Here is a 16,432-nt window from a genome sequence, read left to right as displayed (position 1 = left end):
AAACAGACTGGGGAAATGGGAAGCTGGTAGGTTCTCTTTTCCATTAATAGAGTGCTGCCCTTTAAGCCACTGATGTTAAATGCTTTAAATAACAAATAAAAGTCTGATCCATCACTGTCACACAATTATTTTTAATGAGAAGACCCAAGATGCTTGTAACAACTTTGAACAGGCTGTCCTTGTCATATATGTCCCAAACATTTTCTATGCATCACTCATCAATCATTGCTATAGCAGTCATGGACGTAAACTACAGTATGCAACTTATGAATAGTAGGGCAATAATAATGAAACTATAAGAAGTAGAAGAAGAAGAATAGGCTAAAAATGTCATGTTTGTTTGTCTGTGATAAAAACTATATGCATATAAATCTGTAAAAAATAAATAAAAAAAAACTTTAAAAAATATATAAAAGGTCCAACCGATATTTCCTTTTGATACTGGTGGAAGATCATTAATCAGTGATTATATAGAATCCACGGGGTGACTGGCTGCTCCTCCTCTGCATTAGTCACTCCTCCAAGTCATGATGCACATTTGTACTGACCCTCCAAAAGTGAGAACTTACTTAATTGGTCAGGACAGGAAAATTAATCATCAATTGGGTAAATGAATTGGGTATTGCTGGAGAGATTTCAAGTTTGTTATGATGAAGCTGTGTACAATACATAGCGGAGGAAATTGCATAGTGTTTGTTGCAATATTCTGCCACAAGATGGAAGCACAGCCTTTTTATTTAATCTCCATACAGCACTTCAGTTCCTAATAAAAAGGTTTTCCTTTGATTTATATCAAGAATTCCCTTGTTTTGAAAGAATTCAGTGTGCAAATGCATGACTAATTGCTGTGACTCATGACCCGAACATGACTCATAGAAACAGAAGTGAGACATCGCCCCTGTCCCGAGGGTATATACTGTACCAAGTGTGGTACAAGGCAATGGGGTGCAAATCCCAACTTCCTTCCCCCAATACTCACCAGATGCTTCTCCACCCCAACACTGGACAAACATTGGCAGCATTTGCAAGGGCTAATATGGCATGTATGCTTATATATCCATAAGAAGGTGAAACTGAAGCTATGCCAATGATAGGTAGAAGCAATCCAAGTAATGTAGATCATAGGAAACACATGGAAATCGTATATATTGCAAATGTTCAAAGGCAACATACATGATGTTATTCTGATGCTAGGGATGTACATCACAATGTAACAGATTTCCCTGACAATTTTCATACATCACAGAAGGGACCTTCCCAGTTTGAGTGCAGCTGCCGATATGACCACTAGATGTACTCAGAGGTGCTACTTGTCACATTGGTTGGGTGTTTTCTTCTTCAGCTCACAATGCATAAAGGGCCTTTGTCAGAAGGAATGAAGTTTATTAACGGAGCATAATACAATGTAGAATAGATTCAGGGGTGGCAATAGTGTTGACAGAAAAGCTGCGCTCTTCTTTGACAAACATTAAACACTTACACACAAGCAGGTTTCCCCCCTAATTTACAACCAGATGTAGGAAGTTAGAATGTCAAAATACGCAAATACACACACGCACACGCCCACACACAATCTGAAACAGAAACCTGTGACTCATAGCCCATCTCTTTATCTTTATTTTACTTCATGTCTCCCATCTGTGGCTATTGTACACTCTCAATGGTCACATTCAGGTCTACCTGACTGTAGAATGTGTTTGTGTACAGCCATCAAAAACATTTATCCCTAACATTGTATCCCTTCACAAGTATCAGGTGCGTATTTTCCTTTGCCTCTACAGTACCAGCCATCTGTTAACATAGCGTGGGAGCAAAGTTTTTGGGAATTTCAGTTTTACATGGCATTATTCACACCTCTCTGTGTGGAAGCTAGTTTGAGAAGTAATGAAATATGGCAAGGAAAGAGTAATGAAATATAACATCTTTCGCTCAATTTCTTCAAAAGTATTCTCGTCAGAAATGCACTCATACGAAAGTAAAACATTTTTCTGTTCTTTTCATTTTACGAAAAATAGAACTTCCTGATTCAAAAACACAACCAATTCTGTTAAAACTGGTTTGATGGCATTTAAATCAGGACTGGGATTAAGTTTCTCCCACACAAAATGAACTACATGCATGATGACTTCTGGAAATTCCCCAGAAGTTTGAATTTTCGGTTCAGACTTGCTTCAGAATGGGTTGGCACATTCCAAGTCACAGGAAGGTGACACGCCGACGCGCCTCAGCTTGTTTCATTGTGACTCATGCTGATTAAAAAGGTAATGATTAGTTCCCATATACCAGTCATTTACTGCTATTAGACTCAGACATTTTCCGCACTGATAAAAGTAAAGAACAGATGGTAAGGCTGATTTTTATAATATAAATAGCAGTCAATATTAAATCTGAATATTTTCAGGTTTATTCCTTTTTATTTCGTTGTTGTGGGTTTGATTCACAGCTGAGGCACTGTCACTGCATACCTGAGCAAGATACTTAACCTGAATTGCTCCAATAAAAAAATATGGACCTGTAGAAATGGATTATATGTAAAAATGTAACCTGCGTAAGTTGCTCTGGATAATAACAGCATCTACAAAATCCCCTGCAAAGGTGAAATATTCCTGCCTCTCGTTCAGTACATGCTGGGATAGGCTCCAGAACCTGTGCCAGGTCACATGAATAATCCTTTTTTTGTTTATGATGTATCTACACAGGAAATATTCTTACCATTTCAAAACTGCAATAGTCTACAAAATTCAAGATGACAACAAAATAGAGGGCAAAGCCTGGGATTGCTTCTTATTGTGGACAAATAATGCAAACGCTTAACCACAGGCAAAAAACGACCTTATAGAAGTGATCTTACAAAATGTGCTGGTAAAAATATCATATGAGCATCTGAATGTAACTCCATATAGCAAGACCTGTCTTAATATCTACAAAGACATAAAAAAACCCCACCACTAGCACGGCTAGATTTTTTTTTTTAAAAGATAAAATAATAAAATAAAATCTTCCACAATATACATATTTTAAAAGCATTTTATCCTATTCTTAAATATGAATTGTATTTTTAATCTGATCTTATCCAATAGCTGCAACATCTTCAGTTCAGGAGGATGCAGACTAGAATGTTCATTCTCTGAAATGTGTAAAGTCAGCCACCACTTCTTTTCAATTTACTATTCACCTACAGAGATTCACTTATCTCTCACTTTTCATACTGGAGGACATCTTATGTACTATACCGAAGGACATCTTATGTAACTGGTGCAGGCAGGCAAAATAACTTAATAAGAGAATGCCCCATCTCCCCAAACACACACTCACATCTGATAGTACGTTTGCTTGTAAGAAACCAGCTGGTGAGCGTCTGTTTTTCAAGGCTCCTAGGGTCATGTGACAGGGGTCCTCCACACGAAGACACCACTGAGAAAAAGGAAGCAAATACCACGTTTCCCCCTGCTGCTCCCACTGACTTAATGGGCCAGGAATGCAAAAACATCAAGGATCTGAGCCTTGTGCTGATAGAGTGGGCTGTACTTTCAGGGGGTTCAGACCTGGTATTCAGACCACACATCAGGGGCTATTAGGCCAGAGGGGTGGACGAGAAAGAATGAGGATGAAATGTGAAGGTGTGTGAGTATGCATGGAAAGGAGGAAAGAAAAAGGGAAGAGATGTAGAGGGTGAGGAGGGAAGAAAAGAACAACTGCAGGCATTACAGAGGAAAGAATCACTGGGAGAGGACCAGTAAATAAAAATGAGAGAAGGAACAAAAATGAAAGCTCTGAAGAATCAAGGGTATTAAATTCATCCTAGAACAATTTGGGAGTGAATAAAGTGACAGAATGCAATCAAACATTTAAAAACAAAATGAAAATAAAATATTAGTAAGGTTTTTTTATTTAAGCAAACGAGTAGTGATACAGAAGCTGGCGAAAGGAATACAGGATGAAAGGAATAGAGATTAAAGATCTGACAACAATAACAAGAATGTGCAGGAATGCGCAATGGGAAAGAGAACTCCCCTGAAGTGGGCATGTGAGCACAAAGCACCGAGGCGCACAAAAGCTTGAAAGGATGACAAAACAAAAGAGAAGTGTAGGAACGAAGAACAAAAGTGAAAATGAAAAATATCTGCGATGACAAAGAGTGAAGGAGAAAAAAGGGAGAAAAGCAGACAGAGGTTAAAAAAAAATTGTGGGAGGTGAACATTGCTTTTCCAGAGAGCCCCCAAAATTGCATTCCTGTCTGCAGACCATCCTGTGAACTGCTACTTGATACAGAACAAAACAGAACAGAACAGAACAGAACAGAAAGTTTTGTTCTAGATAGTACTGTCATGATAAGAGATGCAATTTGTATATGTTAAAGGTAATATTTCTCAGTAGTGTGGGAGTGAACTGTGATGAAATTGGGTAGATCCCATTTGTAAAGGATTTTTCAGGCGTGATTAAAATCCCTAGCTTTATTGTTTACTATTTGTCTAGCCCATGGCTAGCTCAGTTTAAGAACACGTCAAGTAAGCTTACACCAAGGAGATTTTCTTGTGAAGACAGAGCACAGGCCATTCGAGAGAATGGCTGAATCCCCAACAATGCACACCACTGTGATTTTGAAGCAAGGAATATAAGCTATTGTACAGTGAAGTATTGTACACACATTGACATTCTGAAAAGGAATATATTTAAATTATATTGTCATCCTTGAATGTTGTGGTACATATTTTCTAAGCATATCACTGATATCTCCTTCAATTTCTGTTTATATTAATATGAATTTGTGTACAAAAGTCATTTAAAAATGTCATGTCACGATAAATTGATTAATGAGCAAACCTAATTTAGGTAATTTTGAGAAATATTACATTTTAATTGGCTTGTGATGGAAACATTGTTTACTATATCATCACAAAGGTTCTGTATATTGTAAAAATAATATTTCAAATTTTGCATTTATAGCTTATATGTCTAGCTGCTCATTGTCCCTTGATATTCATATTACCTAATATATCATGCATTCCTAATATATAAATAGCAAGGGGCAATTGAACATAACTCAAACTCCATACCTCTATTACAGCATTATATTAATCCTTTCTTTTTACTCCCTTACCATGTTAATCCTTTTCTTCTTACTGCTGACAGTGTAAGAATCTATATTTCTGAAAAAAGAAAAAAAAAACCTCTAAAAATGATGTCACCAATGACAACAGTAACCACTCCTCTGTCGTTATGTTATTCCCTTTTCTGCTTTGGTATAACCTACAGTACATGTGGTTACCGAGATGGTAAAGAAAGAGGTTCCCTCTGACTCATCAAATGGTGGTTAAACTCTGGTGGTTACATAAAGCTTCTTAGCAACAATTACTGCTGCTTTTAACAGACACGGGTGTCCAGTAAGTAGGCCATGCTGTCTAATACCCGTGATTCTTTCCATAAATAACAGTGATGTGGCAAGTTCATACTTGGCTGGATTGCTTTGTTATGTCCAGAAAAGATACAGCGCAGTACCTGCCCTGTCATTTCAGCATCACCTTGTGAAGTATTACACTCGGTTGCATCGTCTGCTTATGTAAGCCCTGTCTGCAAGTTAGGACATGTCTCAGTCCAGGCTGGATGCTCCGTACAGAATGTGCCTGACCCAGCTTGCTGACACAAATAGTCCAGGTCAGTCTGCATCCTGCTACAGCCAGTACACACGCACACTCACATGAACACATTCACAGAAACACACATTGCATCTTATACATGTTAACATGTTAATATTTAAATATTATTAATTTTAAAAAACTGACATGAAGGTTTCAGTTTATATGTGGATTAGCAAGTTACATAACCATACATGTGTGGTTGTAGATTCAAACCACAAAGTAGCCATGAAATCTGTGGTGGTCCAGCAACACTGTCCCCATGCATATGAAATGAGGCAGTTTATCACGTTACACAGAGAACATTACTGAGACCCAGCCATGTCATAGTTGTAAAGAAAAGGCAAAAATGTGCATAGCCATGGCTCTTTGTAGATTGTGAGGTATATAACAAACATGCACTCTCAGAAATTGTTCTTAATAAATTATTGCAGTATGCAAAGTTTAAAATAACTTTACAAGAAGCCATTCACAAAACAAAACTGGACGACAGTGATAAAATATTGCTCAGAATTTCACCATCCTAGAGACCAACTGGAATGCTGTGATGATATGATTTGGACACCTGAGATGTTTTAGGTATAAGTACGTCAGTTAAATATTATTAAATAATATAAATCCCACTGTGCACAACAAATATATTTGATTTTATTCTTTAAGTACACTGCACCAAACAAACTTTTAATAGAAAGTTGTGAAGGTTTCACATTCCACGCGTACATCAATCAAGATAACCACGTGATTAGTTTGTTTTGTTTTTTAAATGCTACTAAGAAACAGAGTATGTGCTTGTAAGATTAAATGTTGGGCGAGACTTGATATCATAGCGATAAAACAAACAGAAAAGGAATGTTCCCTTCTTCTGGTATGTGGCAAGACCTTTCATGTGCGTCCTACTTCAGCTGATAAGAACCCAGTTGCCTTCCATTTTAGCTTCAATTTACCCTTTATTTCTTTTTCCTGGAAAAACACATTCTGAAATGTCACAAGTAAGTTAAATACAATGCTTAAATTGTCACATCACAGAGCACACAAGTATGAGGCGTATAAACAGGTTTTTTGACGTTTAGTCCTTTGTAATAACTTCATGCTCTGAATAGTCAAGCACCTCAAAGTCTCAACCAAGCCCGCGGTAATCTCGTTTAGACAGAGGAGCACATACCGCAGACACTGGCTATCTGTAGGCCAGCTCAGTGTGTTCTGCACCATTTGCAGCAATAGCTGCAACCAAATGCTTCCTGTAATTTGATATCAGTCTTATGCTGAGGAGGAATTTTAGCCTACTTTTCTTTGCAGAACTGCTTTAATTGATGATGAAAAAGATATTATGTATCTATCATTTAAAACAGACCATTCTTTATCAACACAACAGGTAAATAAGTGCAAGGGTGATACATTGACTTTCCTGCTGGGAGGCTAGAGGAATGAATGAGTCATGTCTCACGTCATATCCAGTATTCTGGCTGTGTGAGTATGTTCCTCCAGCCTTCTGTTGTTCATGTAGACTGTAGATGCCCATAAGGAGATCAGGTGATTTGGAGGGAGCTAGCAGTATGTGGAGTGCACTGGAGTGCAGTGCAGAGCAGTGCGGGGGTGGTGCAGCTCACATGACTGGGAATGAGGAGCTGGCCAAAGGTTTACCACACAGGCAGAGATCCACTGGCCAGTCAGGAGGCTCTGTTTGCTGGTAGCAGGCCAAAAAGAAAGAAAAAAACAACACTGCCTCTGATTCCAGAAGGAATGAGAGCAGTTCTGAGAGACATATAAGCTGAGAGACTCTCTGTGCATCTGCAAAGGTTAAATATGCTTCAGAATGTTCAATGACACTGTAAAAACTGATCTTTCATTGTTAATCTTTCTATGTCCTCAACATTCAATGATCTGTGGTGTGGTATTGCTTTTGTGTACAGTGTAACTCAAACTCAATACTTAAACAAACCAGGAAATGGGATTGATTTATTGTGTTTACTGTATTTCATATTTGCTATGTGGCATGAGAGTACCAGGTGGAGTTTCAGAGGAAGACTACCAAGAACCTGAGAATACTGGTACTTTCCAGTGGAAACATTGCCCAGTGGGGAATATGATACTCAATATGAGCGCTGTTTGCACTTTCGGGATATTCGGTTTTCCATTATTAAATGAGATGACGTTCGCTATTATTTAATTTCCGTGCTTCACAGTCACTCCTGAGTATATTGCACTCAAGGCTTCTGTCAGGTATCTCTCTGGTTTTCTGAACACCATTAAACAAAACAGAATCATACTGATTATTGGTGTACAGTGCGGCTACAGTGGAAGGAAGTGAGGATTAGGACATTGCACATGGCCTATATTGTTGTTGTCATTTCACTTGGTGTTTATATAGATCTATAGGTAACCCAACCTCAATGACAAATGATTTTAATAAAATTAATAGACATGAAACGGAAGACTGTTGGTCCATGTTGTTTCCTCGTGTAGAAACCAAAAACTGGAACTTTGTCATGATATTGCACTTGTGCTGCTTCATTCTAAATCAATGGTACTCTTCTCCATTTAAAGGGGAAGTTATTTGAATGTTTTGAGGGTATGAAAACAATGCTGGTCTGATGAGTTCCATGAATTCGCAATGGCGCAGTCAGACAGATATGTGGCTGAAATGCGGAAATGGAGAGCACTAATTCTTGTGGTGATAAGTTGTTTGCTGAAAAATTAATACTTGCTCATTTTTTTATTTGGCATTAACAGTTCTAGCTTTCTAGAATGAAACATTCTACTGAATGGAACATGTCTGGCATGATAGAAATTCACTCTTAGTAATTAGGTGCTGTAAAGAAAATCCTTTGAACCTCAGAACCACTTGACTCTGAAATCTATGTCTTTAATGCAAAAAAAAGCAAAAACACATAGCACCTATAAGTGCAAATTCAGGAATGATATTGTACTGCATGCTATGCTTTACTTGTAGTTTTCAACTAACTTTCATTTCCTGAAGTCTTCATGAATTCATTATCCTGCAAAATCATGCAAAATCTGGCAAGAGCGCTGTATTGGATAAGAGAGTCGATTCTAAGGTCAATAGAGAGAACTCCATGTGAAAAGTTAAAACAACATTGTTTTCTTACAGCAGGAATTTTGGGTGGGAACGCAGAGGAAGAACAACACTTGTGTTTTCAAACACTCGGGAAAAGGGCAATAATGTGAATGGACACGAAGGATCTCAACACGGGAGAACCGTGTGACTGTTTACGTTTTCTGTGTCAGGTGACAGTCTTTTTTTCCCAGAGCGAACCTTACAAAGCCCTCATCTCATTTTACTGAGAAATGCGTGGGAAAGTCTCCATTATCAGGGCTCTGTTACCTCACGCTGTGCTTGAGTTCAGTTCGCCTGCAGAAAAGTGACATAAACAGGGAAGTGGAATGCTATCTCCAGTACTGGAAGGCACGAGTTGTAGCATGTCCTTGTCTGCTAAAGATTACATATGCAGAGAGATCACAGGTAGAGCAAAGGCCGCTGACATGTTTTGCACACCTTATTTTCTGTCATAGAGCGCTCATCCAAAGTTTGCCTGTTTACCCAAGACTCATACCGTTGAGCTAAGGAAAACATACTAGGTCTCAAGGACTTAGGATTGTCCACTACTGGCATATTCTGAATACAAACAAACAAATCTCAAATAAATATGACATTTTTTAGGAAAGATCAAAGAAAAAATTGTAGTAACCATACAGAATAATGTATTTAATTCACAACCCATTTGATGCACTTAATTTCTAAAGGGCTTGGGAATGTTTTTTCCATTCCACAACACATTCGTGCCATTCTTAGCATATGTGAAACTAGAAAATGTATCTTGAGATCACATCTCCTGCATGTCACATCAGTTACTTGTGACATTGCTATTTATTTCCATGCAATACATGGTCAACAAGACTTACGAGAAGGAAGGGTGAGAATGGTTCATTGGGTGGCATTCATCATTATTTCACCAGTGATGGAAGGATATTACCGGAGCTGGAGGTTTGGTGGTGTGAGCAATTGAGAATGAGACCATCAGTGCAAATGTTTGTGGCACTCTGACTATTGACCACACCTCACAAACAGAACACCGCAGGTATGCGATCTGTGCCTTAACACAGTGAGGTGTGAAAGGCTGGGCTGTCTCGTTGACAGGCCTAGTCTTGTGAGCCTGTTAGCTGACATGCCAGAGTAAATTTGCTTTGCAAAGGAGCAAACACACTTTAGAGTCTGAGAAGTGAGGTGTTCCGCCTGACTCACGAGGACGCACTCAGCATTGAGAAACACAGGGCATGTTTGCCTGGACGAAAAACAAACATACACACCAGTGTTACAGGGGAAGAGAAATGCAGCCTTGACTTGTGTGGGAAAGGGAATAAAATATTGACCTATGTGTCTGCATTCAAAACAGGTGCCTTGGTCTTTCAAGGATATCTTGCTTCAGAAGCAAGCAACCATTTACTCTTGAAGTAAGCCCCCAGCAATTTAATCAATTTAAATACAAGTCCCATCAAAGTCATTTTTATGAAACTTTATTTGGGATACGGTAAGATTGTGAATCACTATATTCCAACCGATCACATTACATTTACATTTTACTGATGTAGAACTAATAAACTATAATGTCTGACAAAACATTTTTGCCAGGGTGGACAGACAGGTTTAATTACTTACAGAAGACTTATAGACTGCAAGAGTATGGTGGTATTGCAACAATCGAAGGGAGGTAATAGCACTGCCTGTTTATCAGCATAACTTTTGAAATACCAAAAAAGCAGATAAGAGAGTGATCCAGACCAAAACTTTGACTATCTGCAGAGGGAGGAAGAGATTGAAACTTTACAAGGCTGTTGTTTTTTTCAGTCTGAGGAATGAAAGAGATTTTATTCTTTTTTTTTCAAACCCACGTCTTTCCCTTGTCAATGGCTGTGTGTGGGCGGTCTATTTACTCAATGCTGATTGGCTGATTTCAGAATCCTGTATTGCTGAGCTAGAAAACCCCCGCCTCCGTTCTCAGACTGCAGAAATGTGACCTTCTTTAAAGCCAGTAGAACAGTGCTGCATAGTGCAGAAAGAATCATACTGAGACTATAACATAATATGAAGGGCTAATTGTGCAACCCTCAGTGGATTTCAATTATGTGCCATGACCTCTGTTCCCAACCTCATACAAAGTATCATTAAAAAATAAAAATAAAAAAGAATGAGAATCTCAAAACATAGAAGATGCATAGAACAAGTACATTTATGTCCTTGCATGAATACATAAAGTACAATCCAGAAGTACAGTTCTGTATTGTAGATATTACTTTTCATTTTTCAGATTTTCTGGATCATTTAAAATGATAAAATAATAAGTACCTTTAACACACATTGTCTTGATTAACCATAGTAACTCATCCAGCTATGTAATTAAGAGCTTGGATGGAATTAAAAAACCATTAGCAGTTTCGGTACTCAATAGCCAGTTGCATACCTGTGTTGCACACCTTTGTTTATAGTCATCTGAGAGCCCTGACTGCAGTGCAGTACATTTGCATTTGCATATTTCTGCAGTGCATAATAGGACTAGGAAGGACAATGGCATCTCTTTGATCTACTTAAAACCAGAGGGTGTGCATAAGGAGGACTGCATATTTTCCTTTTTGAATACACAACCCTGATAAGTATGTAATAAAGCCATAATTTAGAGCAGTACTTTGGCAACGCAGTCACAGTTTGTTTTTATCTTTTCGGCTTTGAAAATTCCCAACTACACTCCATCAAGACTTCTTACTGCAGACAGCCAACTTTCTCAGCCATGCTTTATGCATAATTATTTGGTACAACATGCACAAAACCCCAGAAAATTCCAAATGGGTTTTTTTTTTACAATGTCAATATAATAAACAGGACAACTGAGAGACTTTGAATGCGGAAATTCTTATTTCAGAGAAGGTACTATCATGTAGATTCATTAGGCATTTGTTGTACGTCGCTCTGGATAAGAGCGTCTGCTAAATGCCTATAATGTAATGTAATGTAATGTAGATTCAGGTGTGTCCCTCACTAATGTTCCATATCTCCTCAGTCCTTTTAACCTGTCTTTCTTCCTATGTTTACAAATGAGGTATGTGTTTTCCATCCTGGTCTCCACCTTCTTCTGTTTCAAATGTTGAATTGTCTTTCAGAAAGCTGTTTGGTTCTTATCTCACGGGCTACTTATGTTTTACATTAACCAGCCAGTAATTTCTATGAGCAAAGAAAATCATTTACACCTAAAGCCATTCGATCACAATATATATAAGGAACATGGAATGTGCTGGAACAGAACTTATTGGAATTCCCTTAAATTGCTATCAGCATCAGTTATTTTTTTACACTTTATGTAATATAATATGTAGATTTTAACGACAAGTGTAAGGTCAAAGTACTCCAAATTGTTCTGTAAAAATGGGCGTTGTTTACGTATGTAGAATGCACATGCAGACTAGTCACATTACAGGGCTTTGGACCAAAACAACAGTTTTAAAATAATTCCTGGAATGTTACTGAAGCAACCTTCTTAAAATGACTATGCTGTGAAACACAGTAAAGAGTTACACAGAAAATGGCTTGAGGTAAACGTATTTGCCATTCTAAAGAAGTTTCATTTGGGCGTAGAACTTGATTAGGGGTTCCCATTGGGAGATCTAAAATATGGTATACGCTCATACGTGCACAGCGAAGGAGCCATACTGACTCTGATTGTGCAGGCCTCAGTAATACTGAACCTTTGAAATATCTGAGATTTACAAGAGGAATCATAGGCCCAAACAAGCCAACAGCATTATCTGAAGAAGGCAAATCTTTTGGCCTTTCTGAGGCTCAGCAAATAGATAGCAGCTATCGAGTAACATTAGTTACTTTACAAATAGTTACAAGTTACATTACATCAGAGTTACATACAGTAGTTATAATAATAGAAATGAATGCATCAACTGGCTTTAGGACATTTCAGTCTACTGGGAAATATCACGAAAAACAATCTGATGATTAATAACTTCCCGAACAGATTTTGTTTCACCTACTATTTTAGACCTTTTCTATCTTATCAGTATTCACAAGAATTTTTCAAAAGATTTGGGTGTGGCAAAAATGCCTCATTGTTAATGGCAGGCGTCATTCCTTTTTCCAGCAATAGGCGTCTTTCAGCTGCTTGCTTACTTCCTCTAGGGGTCCCCTGTGGAAACTTTGAGTTGTCATGTGAGATTGATTTATTTATGATGTTTTTAAATACATAATTACGATAATTACTCTGAAAAAAAACTATTCAGTGTAAAATGGAATGGTACAGGCTACTGCCTGAATCCAATACACAGTGTAGGCTGTAAGTATATGGACAGTGACAAAATTATACAATTTTTTGTCATTTTCACTCTGTACTCCAGCACATTAGATTTGAAATAAAACAATGAATAACAGGTTAAAGTGCAGTGTCAGCTTTCATTTGGAAGTATTTAGTAATATAAGTAAAATTCACAGTTTGATGTGATATTAAAAATAGTCCACAAAGAACAACAGGAACAATCTTCTCCCCAACATGGTCACATGGAAATGAGATTCAATATGTGCAGTTTATTAGATCCCATAAAAATTCCATATATAATTGTATTTCACTTAAGTGATAAATGGATTACAGTGTAATCGTATTCTCAAGGCCATGAGATTTTTTTCTTTCTTTTGTTGTTGGCAAGCCCGACAAAACCACTATTCAGACAGTTTGTTTTGGTCTGTTTTTGTGCATGTGTTTCACATTTTCATAAATGTAAATTCTAAAAAATGATTCCCATAGCAACTATTATGCCAAAGAATTGAAAGAAAAAGTACTCTAATAAAGAATGGCATATGCAGTCCTGGAGAAAATTACTTCACAGCACATGACTTCATTGAAGGACTGTTATAGTTATCTTGTCCTGGGCCTTTCTGAAAGAGAAGAAAATAAACATGCAGTGCAATTGAGTGAACATTAACAGTCCCGTTTAAGAACTTGACTACTATTCACAACTCAACTGCCGTGCCTGCTCCTCCAATAAACCCAGGTAATAAACTATTATCAAAACACAAGGAAGCTTTCCAGTTGGCTGAATGGAAGGTACAATTTCTGATTATCTTATCGGGACTTAAGCCACAATGGGGCTTGCTGTGCTTATACTGCCTACGCCAAGGATTTAAATCAAAGGCCATAAACAGAACACAATCCCGCTTAAAAGAAAGAATTATCACCTTTGGTTGAAGATAACATTTTCAATTATCAGATGACACTGCAAATATATTTTCTTGAGAATACTCCAGACTCCAAAATTGAAAGTATACTAAAATGTTCCTACTCATTCAAAGTTAGTCATACAAAATTAAGAATAACTGGTTGGATGCAATCAATCAAAATATGATTACATTTGAGGGATAGAATTTCATAGAGAAGATACAAATTGGTTGTGAGACCAGGTTGGATAACTGTGATGAATGTCCAATTTTGAAAACAAATTCAAATTTAAATATCATTCTCAGAATTGTTCTCTTCAAAGTCACTGTTATAAAACTTAGATGATATAACCTCAGATTATAAACAACAATGAGCCTTAAAAAAAATCTTGAATAACATTATCATGCCACAAACTGTGACTCGTTAAATAGTACCTTCAAAATAGCATCCCATTTGCAACATGTAAACAAAGATGTCTCACTTCACTCCGTAGACAAGATTGGGCTGGTCAGCTTTTGTCTGACCATTAAAAACAAAAACAGTTATTTTGTCTGTGCTTTAATCCCCATGTTATTTATAAGATAAAAACAGCTCACAGTGGAAGGCCTGTGTTTAAGCAAAGGATGCAAAATTCACTGGAAGATTCTTTTCTCACTTAATTACAAGGACTTAGTTGGGCTGTCTCTCAAAATAAACAAAAATATTTAACAACATTAAAAGTCCTTCGACATATTAAGTGATTTCACCACTCAAAACCCTTGACAAAAGGAACCAGTATTTTTTTTTAGGCCTACCACTGGAAAATATACATTATTTATTCATTAGGTTCCTGTTACAAAGGCTAAATGGAAGATTCCTGCTTAGAACTCTTGATCTCAATGTACAAAGATAAAATATGAAAAGACCATTACTGGAGGTAAGACCCAAGACCCAAGACTGTGCTGCATTTGGATGTATTTAAAAACGTAATATGGTCACACAAACATTATTTTCTTATCAGAAATAAAATATGTTTCTCAGCCATGACTGCTCATCCAGTTAAAACACTAAGTTTTCATTTTAGTGAGGGACATGATCTGGAATCAAATCCTGACTGTTTTTTGGTGTGGCACTTTTACAGCCAGATGTAAAAAGACAATTAAATATGGTTAAGAATAAATAAAAAATAACAACAACTTCAGACTCATTGTTGCATGTATGGTCCAAGGGGTTGCTTCCCAGACTGAGGATGCATTGCATAAGCTCATGATATAGAAAACAGACCTTTTGGAACCCCAACTTAATTAGACCCCAATTTAATTGTTTAACAGCATGTAACTGTCAAAGAAGCTGGGTTTTAAAAAAATCTATGATTCAGGACGATCTGCTCCTAACACTCCAGACTCTGATGGTTATTGTAGGCCAAATGACCAGGCAACAGTGAGCATTCCAACAAACAAGCCAGGACCAGTAGACAGCTGACGTCGACAGACTCTGTTTCTAGCATTTACAGACACAACTATTGTTTCTTTTGCAGAATGTCTGCACAAACTTAGCATTGAAGATAGATTTGACTTTGAGTCTTGAGTATCAGTACATTATATTCTACATTTTATTGTAATTAAATAATCATGCACCATGAAACAGATATTGCTGACATGATGAAAGTCTACCTTCCGATCAAAATGAAACAACTGGTAGTTCTCCAATACTTAATATTTAATAGGAGGGTCAAATGTTTTAATGAATCATGTAGGTCAAAGTGAGGACAGGCGGACATTCGTTTTCTTTTTCCTTATGGTAGTCAGAATGCAAACAAATATTTATTATTTTCCTCAATGCCTTAAAGCCAATGCAAATTTAGTTTATAAAATGCAATATGATATAAATTGATCACGATTAGTGAATCTCAATTTTCCTAAGTAGAGCAAGTCACTGCAGAAAGCAATATATTTTTTTTGCTGGTAAGGTATTCTTAGAAACAGTCCCTGTTTCCTCCATCCTTGTTTGGAAGAGAACATTCTGAACTGTGCCAGCCAGGAGCATGTGTCCCTGACAGCACTGAAACCTCCAGGGAAGCAGTGAGAAAACGTGCTTAGATACTCATCGTTGCCTTCTCAGATTCCAGATATGCATTTCTCCAGAGACCATCCGGCTCAACAAGCATTACAACGACGCTGGGGCGCACAAGGAAAATACAACCAAAATGTCCGTTACAAAGGAGAATAATTGTTCATAAAACAAAAATAGGCCTTCCTTTATTATTACATAAGATAGAGACTGGCTGTGGAGTAAAGTCCTGTCCAACTGATAGCCACAGTCTGACTACAGCAAAACAGGTGAGCAGAGTACATTGTCTGTACTCAGTAATGGCAACACAGCACAAACACACACTAGAACTACTATGCCAGATATAAAAATGTCTATATCAACGCATTCTTGATCCATTAGAGTAACTTAAGAATTTTCTAAACGTTTAGCCATTTCATTTTTTAAACCATAAAAACACTATGTTAACTGATACCTGGCCTATCCTTTATTATTTGTTACCAAGGCTACTCTGCCCTCAGCTGTGTTTTACTCTTTGATTTT

The 16,432-nt window shown here is 37.4% G+C and overlaps 1 long non-coding RNA gene across 1 annotated transcript; it reads right to left on the bottom strand.

Moving 5' to 3' along the window:
- Window positions 1-115: 115 nt before the first annotated feature.
- On the bottom strand, window positions 116-11,587 carry LOC135263547 (uncharacterized). The gene is made up of 2 exons (XR_010332485.1): window positions 3,316-11,587; window positions 116-2,249 (listed from the first exon to the last, which is right to left on the bottom strand). It is a non-coding gene; the product is annotated as an uncharacterized LOC135263547 (long non-coding RNA).
- Window positions 11,588-16,432: the final 4,845 nt, after the last annotated feature.

This window comes from Anguilla rostrata, chromosome 1 (assembly GCF_018555375.3).
Source record: "Anguilla rostrata isolate EN2019 chromosome 1, ASM1855537v3, whole genome shotgun sequence".
NCBI lineage: Eukaryota > Metazoa > Chordata > Actinopteri > Anguilliformes > Anguillidae > Anguilla > Anguilla rostrata.
This window is presented reverse-complemented; position numbering and strand designations above follow the sequence as displayed.